This window comes from Anguilla rostrata, chromosome 1 (genome assembly GCF_018555375.3).
Source record: "Anguilla rostrata isolate EN2019 chromosome 1, ASM1855537v3, whole genome shotgun sequence".
NCBI classification, from domain to species: Eukaryota; Metazoa; Chordata; class Actinopteri; order Anguilliformes; family Anguillidae; genus Anguilla; species Anguilla rostrata.
In genome coordinates, this window is record NC_057933.1 from 7,765,640 (window position 1) to 7,778,329 (window position 12,690).

Sequence of the window (12,690 nt, forward strand, 5' to 3'; positions counted from 1 at the left end):
GGGGAGGGTTTTTTCAGTTTGGAGGGTGGAGGGGGGGAAGAGCGCAGAGGGGAGAGGGGGGTGTCTGAGTGAAAGTTGGCCCATATGAAATCCCCTTTGCTCAGATCAAAGCAGAAACTGGCCATTTAATTTGGAGAGGAGATGCACGTTCCCATAGGCTCCCCCCCCCCCGTTTCCTGCACCTCCCCCACCCCACCCCACTCCGCACGCCGAGCCTGAAGCGGTGCTCCCCGACCACGCTCTGCACAAACAGAACAGGGGACCTTTGTCCCCTAAACCCCCCCCTCCCCCCACACCCACCCCGCCGGTGACCTCCGAGCACAGTGGACAACTCTGACCCCCCTCCACACAACACGCACACACAAACACTCACAACTACACACACACACACACACACATACCACAGACACAAATACACAGAGACATACACACACACCACAGACACAGACACATACGCACACACACACACACCCCACAGACACAAAGACACAGACACATACGCGCACGCGCGCGCACACACACACACACACACACACACCACAGACACAGACACATACGCACACACACACACACACCACAGACACAGACACACACACCCACCCACCCACACACACACACACAAACACACGCACACACACACATTACTCGCAGGTCAGCTGATTGTTGGTCCCCAGATGGGAGGTGAGGAGTGTGGAACGGTGGACTGGGTGCCAGGGCAGTTACCGTAAGAACACACACAGCGGTGATCTTCACACACAGGTCCTCACTAGGCCTGTCCAAGGGGAAATGAGTCTTCCTTTCAGCTCCAATAAAATCCACTAAATCCCCGCCCGCCTGCCTGCCTGTCAAACATGGATGTGGTTTCTGCATTCTTTCCTCATCACTCCTCTGTCAGTCCAGAACGCAAGCTGCAACTGAGTGGAGCTATTCTGCACATGCCGTGTGTGCCATGGTAGTCTCATGTCCAGTGGAGACTAACCTAGCAAGAGAACGCTGTAAAATGTCCGTTTGAGGCTCAATATAAACTGTTGCAGTGCATTTTAATGGATGCCAAAAAAAGTTTTTTTTTGCCCATTTCCACTGTACAGTGTCTTTGTGTTCAGTGACAGTGGCTTGGTACCAAAAGCGATACGAATAATTTTGAATTGAACCAAATTTTTTAAAGTACCACTACAGTGGTCACAGTGCATACAGTCTGAGTTTGGAGGACCAGGTGAAAGACAGGACTGACAGGGAGGAGCAGAGAGCACACTAAAAGACGAAACGAGTAGAAGAGAAAAAAAAGGGAAAGAGCGCTGATCTAAGGCAACGTCTTCCAGAAAATCTCAGATGCAGCCAGACCAGTGAGATGTGCAGAGAAGTTTCTGTTGCCACAGTTTAGGAAAACATGATCCGCTTCGGCCAAAGAACCGCGGATGGGACAGTTTCCAGGGAGCTGTGTGAATGTTTGGTGTCTGCGGCACAGGGTCTCCCAGTCCTGGCACCAGGGACTGAGGGTTAGGGCAGCTGGAGCCACAGGCGCACCGTAATGAGGAGGGTACAGTGTCCTTTCACCCTGACCTGAGTTTAACTCCATAATCCCCATACACATACACACGCACGCACGCACGCACGCACACACACACGCAAATACAATCACACACAAACACACACACTCATAACACACACGCACATACCCACAAGCACACACACACACACACACACACAGTACGCACGCGCATACACACACACACACACACACACAGTCCACCCTCCACAGATGTTTCTCTTTCTTGGAGATGTCCTACAGGCCTGTTCAAATTTTAACACATCACAAGATTCAGGTCTTTTCAGGACATATAACCACAGACAAACAGAGCCATATAAACAATAAAAAACCCTCCTTATCAATCACACATTTAAAGCAGTAATTCACAACAGAAAATATTAAACTGACTTCAAGGAAACCTTGGATTCCAAAGTTTGGTTCAGGGGCTGTTCAGTTCAGTTCAGTTCAGTTCACAAGGGCTCAACCAATGGTACGGTGCTTTGAGGCAAGCCGAAAAGCGCAGGTCTCAAACTTACCAAAATAACTGAAACATTAAAATGTTAAACACTCAGCAGTCATCACAACCAGTCAACATACAGCACACTAAGTTGAGGGGAATCAGGCTTGGCTGCAATCCATGTACACTCGGATCATACCACACATAACATAACACACTGACACACACACATGCACACACACACACACACTTCTCTCTGATCTAACACTGTTTGTTGTGACAATACCTGGATTAAGGAGGGATCAGGGTGGACTCGTACTGATTTTCCGCCCCGTTGCTGAGACGGGGGGGGTGGAGGCAGTGACCCCATGCGCCTGTCCACCCCGGGGCACCGACGACTGCGTTCCGCGGTAGCCAATCACGGCCTACGGTGCGGTAGCCAATCAGAGCCAGCGTCTCGCTCCGTCGTGCGGTATCAGCCCCGGAGGGCGAGGAGTCGGCCGCAGGTGCGAGTTCACAGGCAGCGTTTCTGCGCACACATCACCGGCGCTGCGATGACATCACGGCTGTCATTCAGCAGGTGGGGGAAACGCCCGAGCGTCCGCTTCGCCTGTCAGACGAGAGAATCCTCGCCGTCTCTTTTTTTTCTTCTCTCCCTCGCTCATTCATCCTTTCCTCCACAGGAACATTTTAAACGGCACGCGAGTACCCGATGTTCCCGTTCACCTGTGAGAAGGACAGCGACCGTCATGCCTCCGCCCGAGCCAGGAACAGCCAATCAGCAGGGTTAGCTTTCTGGAATATCTTACTGAACTATCACAGCTGGATAAAAAGAAAAAACGCCAGCATTTCATTTACATAGTCAAATGGGTTTTAAGGCTGTATATGTTGAAATGACCATAGGAAATAAGCACAGTAAAATGGTGAGTGTTAACTGAACTCCAACATAGTTTACATAACTCCAAGAGCACAGTAAAATTAGGAATGTTAATTGAACTCCAACATAGTTTACATGAGTCGAAGAGCACAGTAAATTTGGGAATGTTAATTGAACTCCAACAGAGTTTACATGAGTCAAAGAGCACAGTAAAACTGGGAATTTTAATTGAACTCTAACATACAGTAGAGCCCAAGTGGGCTCATATATACAGTACATCATATATAAATCTACACTATCAGATCCCCTTGACCACAGAAAACACCTTACAAATTGTGTGTGTGTGTGTGCATGGGCTGCGTGCGTGTGCGTGTGCATGTATATGTGTGTGTGTACACGTAGCTGTTTGCTCCACATAGTCGCATAGCAGGATGACAATATCTCAGGACGGGCCGTACCTTGGGGCAAGGGCACCTGCGCTAAAACAGACAATTTCCTGAGCGGATTCCCCGCTGAAACAGAGACACACCGGGGCGGAAACGCGCAGAGAGGGCAGCCTGCGTTACCATGACCACGGAAAGCAGTTTAACGCGCAAAAATACATTCCGCGCGCACCGCGAGAAGGGGAGGGGAATTCTGTCATACCGCGAAAACATACCGCGCGCGGTGCGTGACGCTCGTCTCTGATTGGACGGCGCCGCCAAGGCCCTAACCTCACATGATCGCCGATCGGCACCGAGGCATAGAGCAGGAATGGTGCCCGTCCGGTTCCCCGCTGGTCCTCCGCTGGCATTGTCCTCTGACTCGGTCGCCTCAGACAGAACGGGCCGCACCCACGATAACTCCACCCATACGAGCCAAAAATAAGACAATTGAATTCTTCCTCACCTTCGTGGCACACTGCACTGGCCTGCTCTATGAACAATGCAGGGCACGGCAAACTTCCATGAAAAATTCCAGATGTTTTTTGTTTGTTGTTGTTGTTGTTGTTAAGGTATTCATTTCCTTTGTTGACTAGAGAGATATAGATAATGCTTCGCATTGTGAATATGAATATTATGACTAAGACTCACTAATGACACACCATTCAGGAGTTGTATTTGCGGAATCTTAACCGGGGGGGCAGGAGAACGCTGCGTAGGGGGGCCAGCTCGTTTTCGCGAAACGCAAAAACGGGACGTATCCGTCCCCCCCTCCCCCCCGGGCTGCGTTCGGGCCGGCCTGTGATCTCAGCGCAGAGCGGACACGTCGGACGCGACCGAGGAACGAAGGCAATGGAAGGAATTCAAAAATCTTCGATTTCCAAGCCAGCAACAGGGGGAAAACAAAGAACGAAAAGAAAAAAAACGACCAAATGAGACCAGAGTTCTGCAGGGGGAAGGAACAAAAAAACACCTTAAAAGGAAGGATTTTTTAAGATGCTGTTTATTCTGTCACTCTAGTTGTCTCACGGTACCCCCACCCTCACCCCCCCCCAAAAGAGAAACCACAGTAAATGGACAACAGAACAGGATGGGGTGAGGTGGGTGTGGGGGGGCAGGGGGGGGGGGGGGGGGGGGGGGTGCGTGGTTTGTTCTGTCAGCCGCAGAAGACGGAGGAAATGAGTGGTATTGTACGGGACGGGGCAGGACGCAGGGGCGAGGGGCGTGTGATCTCCGTGACGCTGAAGGGGTAAGTGGATTGGGGGGGGGGGGGTGTAAACGCAGCCGAGGATGTGTGTGTGCTGCTTCTCCCGGGACCCCCAGTTTGACCCGGAGATTACCGCGTGTGTGTCGGGCCTTCATTCCGGCTCTACCCAAATTCTGCACCCCCTCTCGTCTTTCCACTGACCGTCCCCCTTACTGTCATTTTGGGGGTTTCAGCCCCAGGAGGGCGGCTCTCACCTCTGCCCCATTTGATTGACTTCCCTGTTCTTTGAAAAAGGGGGGGGGGGGGGGTTCGGAGAGGAAACCTCTACTTCTCCCCTTCACTCATCTTGCCGTACACTTCTGCATTCCTTCAATAGTCTCTACAGTGCAGACTTGGCCCATACATACCTCACTATCATATTCTGCCATCGGTACAGGCATTCATTTGGTTTAATCTCTAATGTGCTCTAACGTATTCTCCCATTTATTTCCATTTTAATTGCCTTGTGTAATTTCTATCTCTGACCAGCATTTCTCTTCGTTCCTATGTTCACACGTTCATTTAGCCGCCGTGTTTTACCCAGGTCAGTAAGTAGAGGTGTAGAGACGGAGACAGGACCGTTTTGGGGTACCCTTCCTTCGCACCTTTTCACCCCGAGGAATTCGCAGGCCCGGATAAAGGCTCCCGCACCAACCGTTTCAACTTTTAATCTGGTCGACACGGTGCCCCAGGTTCTAGGGCAGTGGGCCGCTCTGTTGATCTGTCGCCAAACTCTTCGGAAAGGTCGATCCAGAGACGGATTAGACTCCGTGGTTGACGAGTGCGTGGAGCTCCAGTCGTCCAGACGGAGGGCGAGCTGCAGATCGACAGTCTCACGCTGGCTCGAGCGGAATTGTGAAAACTGAATGTTCCTGAACCCAGTAGCTGTGTGTGTTACCATGGATGGAGCAGTCTGTGTGTTGTTTGTGTGTGTTTGTGTGTGTGTGTGTGTGTGTTCACTTGTGTGGAGACCGCGGTTTTGCTCGTCTTTGTCAACGTCTGTATAGTCTCTTTCACTGAGCCAGGGAGGAACCCCAATACATTGTTTTGTCCACAATGCCTCTTGTGCAAGGAACGGGTTTTAATGGGCCAAATTAGAGGACTTAGAGTAGCAGGAGTCATTTCTGCCTCCCCTCTCACCCCTAACCACCCCGTTTACCCTCCTCTAACCCCTTAAATAACTCACGGGTCACCAGCCACAGATAATAGGATGACTTGGCCAACCAGACGATGCTTGTGTCAGCATATTTCAAAGAACACTAAATCTTTTTTAGCCTTCTTGAGCATCTTCCCACTTAAGCAATCTCTAGAAGTTATTTTGTATTTTGTGGTGGGTTTTGTGTTCATCACACCATCTGCAAAAGAGGAACGAAACTGTAGAAACAGGACTGGAAACAAAGCCATGCACGCACGCACACACACACACACACATATACTGCACGCACACACACACATGCACGTACGCACGTACACACACATATACAGGACTCACGCCCACACACACACATACACATACACTGCACACATATACACACACTAGCACACACATACACAGTTTGTACAGTGTCTCTTGTGAAGTTCCTCATTTTCCCCCACTCTTTAGCAAGGAAAGCGCTTTTCAGGAGCATTTACTGGACTAAGAGTGAGTGACATCAGCAGAGAATTCCCAGGCATGCAGGGTCATGTGACAGGGTCCTCCAGGGTGACCAGTGATGCTGTCTACTTCCTCTACCCAGGAGAGAAGGGTTTCACCCATCACCTGAAAGAGTGCTGGCAGGCCTGGGATTGGCCTGGGATTGGCCTGGGATTGGCCTGGGATTGGACATGGTCAGCTTGGGTCCCGTTCGACCCTAGACAATCAAGAAGCAGAGTGGACAGTTAAAAAAAGAATCGCTACAGCTAGACTACTGCGATAACAATGCGAAGTGAGACTAGACTGCTGTGAAGGCATAGCTCAGTGAGCAAAAGCCTGAATCTAGACGTCTAGCGGGTTGGAAATCAAGGCTGAGAGAGGTTTTGACATAAACGGACTAGGCTAACCCCAACCTAGCTACCGAGTATAGACTGGCTACATTGTAATCAGCCAGAAAAACCTTCACTTTTCAACTAAATATAGTTGTTTTTTTTACCTGAACATCTAAACAGATGCTGTGTCACCTACTTTTCACCACAAAAATGTTCACTGGTATGCCAGAAAGAAAAGGCCACTATGGACCAATCACAAGAATTTGGCTGACGAACGGCAGACACTGCACAGTTGGTGCTGACCGGGACAGGGTTAGGCCACAGTTGGCCCTTCAGCTATCTGGTAATATTTCGATCAATTAAGGTTTAAAAATGCGTCCCCCACAAAGGAGGAACAGTTACGTAACGCGTAGCGGTGGCCGCGCGAACGAAAGCGACGCGTGACTGATGTCATTTTCCACAGTTTGCCTTCATCACAGAAATTAATGAGTAGAAGGGGGAACTGACAAGTGCAAACAATGGCTGGCTCAGAGCGCTGCAGGTCCCACACACGGCGGCCATCTTGATCTACCGCCCGGAGATGAGGCCGGGTTTCCAAACGCACCACCTCTTTTCCTGCAGCGCTTCTGTTCGTCCTCGTTCTGTAACAATGGAATCGATGGATTTATTTTATTTTTATTTTTAGTCTGGGGATACACCCGCAACGGAAAACGCCCAAAGCTCGCCCTGCAAGCCTCTTCCAAACCAGAGTCATTTAAATAACCGTGTTACATTATGCACAATTTTATAATTGCGTTCCCAGATTGAACAGTTGGCAAACCCTGAACTGTTAGAGGGTGTGCTGTTTCTCATTAGAGATGAATAACCAGGTTTGAAAAACAAGGTGTAATAAAAACACACACACACACACACACACACACAATGTGCAGATATGTAACCAGACTGGTTTGCTAGTTTCCTCTTGGCCCTGCCAACATGAAGTCATATTTCAGCTGTGCGATGACCTCATCGTGTCAGAGCAGACAGTTGCATGACCTCACAGAACATAATGAGCTTGGTCGCAGCGTTACCTGGTGGGGGGGGGGGGGGGGGGGCGTTTCGCGCTTCGCAGTAGTGTTGCCTGTGCTTAGCCAGGCACCTGTGATTGGCCTGTGCTTGGTGTAGAGGTCTCTGGCACAGTACACGCACAGCACAGCTTGGGAACAGCAGGGGATTTGATTAAAAACCCTTTGAGGTTTTAGATCACAAATACGTGATTAGAATGTTCTCCACTGAACGTTCTAATGCTGATGTAACAATCATGACTGATAACTGAAAGGGATGGAGTTCTAGAACACCGATTTAGAATGCTGAAAAAACTTTCCAAACAACCTGCTCTTCACAGGGTTGATGGCAGCTAAAGGGAAGTATGCGATCATGCACCCGCTCCAACACATTTGCATAAATATTTCATATGATGAACAAAATATTTCATACGTTAAGTGTCATCATTTAAATATTTTAAACATTTACATAAAACGCATCTGAGCGTTTACGAAATGAACAAATAACTCCTGTTCGTTTCTCTCGTTTCCTGAAGACGTAGCGAACTGGACATCCACCGCACGGGTACGAGGCAGAGATTGAGAACACGTGTGCGCGCGCGGCGCATGTGTTCAGTCCACGCAGGAATGCCGGGTCTCCCCGGGGCCTGCATGACTCCGGCGTTCGGATGGAGGAGGAGCGCGCTTCGGGGAAAAAAAGGCGCAGCGGCCTCAGCTCTCCGGGCCGCTGGTCCGCGCACTTTCGGGGTTACTCACCTGAGGGCAGGGGCGGCGTGCGTGTCTGGCGGCCCCGTTTTTCCGCTAACACTCGCCGGGATCCAGCCGTAACTCAGTCCGGCCGCAAGGCTATTTTCTTTTTCCTGCTGACACAGACCTCCAGGGACGTTCCTCAACCCACTTTGCTGATGTGATGCTGGACACGGCTGAAAGAGGGCTAAACCCTCCAAGGTGTGAGGTCACAAGTATGTGATTAGAAGGTTCGTAGTTGAACATACTAATGCTGATGTCACACGCTTCTGGTAACTGAAAACTTTGTGGTGTTGTGGGGTAGGAGATGGCGGAGTGTTCGCCTGCAAACCGTGGTGTACGTTTCCCAAAACTGAACGGAAAAAGCAAATAAAATTTTCCCATTTTTAAAATATTGCACAACTGTAATGAATATTAAACATGGAGCGAAAGAGAAAGGTACGAGAATTTAATAACCATAATTCCTACTTTTGCTTTCTGTAGCAATTTATTTTCTCACTTCATCTTCCCAAATGTGGAATTCGCCATTTTGTCCCTCCACTGTGGCTAGTTTAACACCACAGATCACACAGTACTACAGGAGAGCATGTGCTGATTGGAGGAGAGGTGGCTAGCACTTCACTTCAACTATAAGTGTGACTCGACACTAGTGTACTACAGCTTGTGGTGGATGTCATTACACTGACATAATGTACACTGTGATTACGGAGTAGTATTTATTTTAATCTGCTTTGTAAAAATCACTGCACACATTATGACAGTGTTATGACACTTGTCATGAGGTGTAATGAGCTGTCGTGGCTGGCAATGGCAGGTCTTAAGTCATGATTGTGTCAGCATTACTCAGACTTCATGGCGTATAGTTCAATTAAAGAGTTACGGAGAGGTGCGTCTGTCACTGGTGAAAAACGGTGACCTTTTCAGTGTCATTGACAGGAGTTATTGCCGTGGTAACCCAAGGAAACCCGACCAAATTAAACCCACCCCGCCACCGGCGGGACAAAGCCGGCTGTGTTCTCCCGCTGCGGACTTTCGGATGCAGTCAGCAAGTGACCCAGCCTCAGGCCCGAAAACCTGCAGCGTCCGCCATCGAAACCGAACCCACTCTGGAGACCCTTCAAGCCCCGATGAAGGCCAGTCTGCGGCTCAAACGTGTTGGCTTTTCTAGACGTCCTAGCGTTTTTTTTTATAATGTTTTAGCCTTCACAATAAAGGCCTTTTTAATTCATTCCTTTTTCTTCATTTGGTAGTTTTGGAGTGCCTGGAACACCATCTCACTTTTGCTCTACCCCGGAGGTCAGGTGGCACTTGTACCGTACAAAAGCCGTACTGAGCTGTTTTACTGACAGTGTGAGAGCTGTTTTACTGACAGTGAGCTGTCAGAGTTAAGAGCTGTTTTACTGACTGTTTTAGAGCTGAGCTGTTTTACTGACAGTGTGAGAATTCCAGAAATCTGCTTTAAAATCGGTCACATTGCATTACGGTGTGGCAGTCAGCAGATGTCCGTTTGCAGAGTGACTAACTCCGACTTAGCTTGCTTTTTCTAAAGCAAGCAGTCCGTTTATACAGCTGCGTGTGGTTTACCTTGCCCAGGTTGAGGCACTGATTCAAGCAGCTCCTGTAGCTATCTCATCTGCCCTGCTCTTCTACTAGCTTGGATGCTAGGTTGTAGTGACGGGCCATACCCCCGTAAGCATGGCTATGGAAATGAAATGCAAACAACCAATTAGAACGGCTCAAAGCTCACGTAGCACGGGGCAGGCGCTCTTGCGAAAACACGCAAAATGAGGGTGAATGGTGAAAAATGATTTCTGGAAAAAGAAAAAAGAAAAAGAAGAAACCCTGAAACACTGACAGATGTGTGGCTATGACTCAGGTTCCTGTGAAAAATAGTGCTGATGACGACGCACGTTAGCTTCTCCTGAAAACAGAACTTCGCCAGCGAGCCTAACGCCACTGAACCAGCACATGAGTCACAATGGAGACAGCACCGCCGTCCAGGAGACAGGAGGATTGTGGGTAGATTTTGAACGCTTGCAAGTCACTCTGGATAAGATCGTCTGCTAAATGCCCGTAATGTAATGGATTGAGTGGAAGGCGATAGGAAAGGATATAAAATTGTATTTATTTTTTTTGAAACAAAACAAAAAAAAAACTGTTGCCTTCTGAGGGTAAGCAATTGGAAAAACGAACGAAAGAACTTAGCAAGCATTAAAAATCAAAACACATCAACAAGAAACAAGAAAAATAATAAATTTGACATTTCTGACAGCGTCTTTGTTTTCACAGAAGCTCTCTAAGAACCAGGTGCTGGCCAAACAATACGTATAAAGATCAGTTTGCGTTTGTTTTACAGGTACATTTTTATATATTTTCCTATTGCGTATGTTCTTCTCTAGTGCTGGCTGACTCAGTGCTACTTCCCAGCAGTGGCAGGGCATTGGGGAGACTGGTTCCTGTCTCATAATAAAGGCTGATTTACTTTGGTTCATAAGCCCTGAATCACTAAGGCCTTGTACTGTACACACATCTGAAATCAGTCCGCTGTGACAAACATTTTGGTGCCGATCATGACCCAGAAAACGTGGTGTGTGTGTGTGTCTGTGTTTTCAGCAAAAGGCTTAAGTATAAGCAATTTATGTTCAAATGAAGAGCAAAGCCAAAATTCCAGAGAAGCCACCCTGCGTGTGAATGTCACCTGCCTGAAGAATGCATTTCCTTTTAGATTTGTGTAATTAAAGCATTCTTTCTCTCTTTCATTAGCTTTCTAAATATCTGTTTCTGCCACAGGTCGCTTAATCTATGAAAACACAGAAAACAGTTGGCTGCTTCTGCACTTTTACAATATTTATAAATTGTAGCTTTGTTCCTCATTAATAAGACCTCTCATTTGAAACTAACACTACGGAGAATATGCATAATGATTTATTTAAAACCTAAAATGTTTCCTTATCGTATTTTATTTAATGGGGATTCATTTTCCTGTCTGCTGATTGCATTATCAGAGAAGATCACGCTGAACGCTCATCTTCGGCTGAACCTTCACACCGAACCCTCATCTCCGGCTGAACCTTCACACTGAACCCACATCTCCAGCTGAACCTTCACACCGAACCCTCATCTCCGGCTGAACCTTCACACTGAACCCACATCTCCAGCTGAACCTTCACACTGAACCCTCATCTCCAGCCGAACCTTCACACTGAACCTCCATCTCCAGCTGAACCTTCACACCGAACCCTCATCTCCAGTTTCTCTCGTGATCAGCACGTAACCGAAGCAGAAGTGAACCCATGGTTTTGGAAAGCCAGTGTCCACGGGAGCATGAAATGCGCTCACAAATACACAGCAGGAGAGGCTGCGGGTTTTAATCCGCTAGGTAAAGGCAGCTGAAGTGTGTGTGTGTGTGAAGGCCCTCTGACATTTACTGAGCCCAGTGCCGTCAGCAGGAGGGGCCTAAGCTGGCCCTGGACCCCCCGGTTTCAGTCAGCAGGACGTCTCCTCACATCAAAAACACACTTCTGGAGAAAATCAGTGCACTGAGCTTCTCGCTCACACCTCCGCACCCCATACAGCACTTTCGCCATTAACTTCCCAGAAAGAAACAGAAGCAAACCCGAACTCTTCTAAAACGTGCTAGTTGCTGGTTGTGACTAACCTGTGTCAAAGTTGAATTAGCGTCATGTCGTCTACCGTTGCACAGCCATTTCATGACTAAGCACATGACTGTTAGTCAGCAGTCTACGGCAGCCAAGGATTGGTAGATTAGCCTAACTAAACAATGACACTTGCTGACTGGCTGATTGGGTTGCAGGAAAACACATCAACTCAACGTCAACATTAGCTCCCTGGAAAAATGAATTGGCCAAGCATTGGGCCAAGACCAGGTCAAAATGGGTACACAGAGCAAATGGGGACACGAGCACATGTTTGGACTCATACTTTGAAGGCTACTTTTAAAATGGAGTTCTATTTAAACTAAACTGGAGAGTTTCTCCTTTCCTTCCTTGCCACTGATGTTCTGCTGCATCTATTGTACTACGTGTGTGTGAATCGAGGACAAAGTCTGACCAAAAATAGTCTATTTATTCCAGGTTGTTGAGTGGAAAAGGGGGGGGGGGCGGGACGGATAGCTGCTTCACTGCTCTCTGGAGTTGATTTTGTTCTCGCGAAACACCGGCTCAGCTCAGATATATGAAAGCACTCGATGAGTCGGTCCTGTGTGTCGTAGTGGGTCTTGAACTGTGAGGGGCAGTTAGCCTCCTGGAGTGGCCAGCTCTGGCCAGACACAGAGACCGTCAGGTTAACTATCTAAGTGCTTTAGACCTGCCCTAAGAAGATATGGTATGACGAGGGTGATGATGCGCTGTGTTGTCGTTAGCCAGCGACAGAACTACTATTAGCA

General features: G+C 48.4%; 1 long non-coding RNA gene across 1 annotated transcript in view; it reads right to left on the reverse strand.

Moving 5' to 3' along the window:
• Nucleotides 1-359: 359 nt before the first annotated feature.
• Nucleotides 360-12,690, reverse strand: part of LOC135240403 (uncharacterized) — a 60,099-nt gene continuing 47,768 nt past the window's right edge. Inside the window, exons 2-4 of the long non-coding RNA XR_010325686.1 lie at nucleotides 7,003-7,136; nucleotides 6,163-6,380; nucleotides 360-5,885 (exon numbers count right to left, since the gene is read on the reverse strand). This is a non-coding gene — a long non-coding RNA (uncharacterized LOC135240403). The remainder of the gene's footprint in view (nucleotides 5,886-6,162; nucleotides 6,381-7,002; nucleotides 7,137-12,690) is intronic.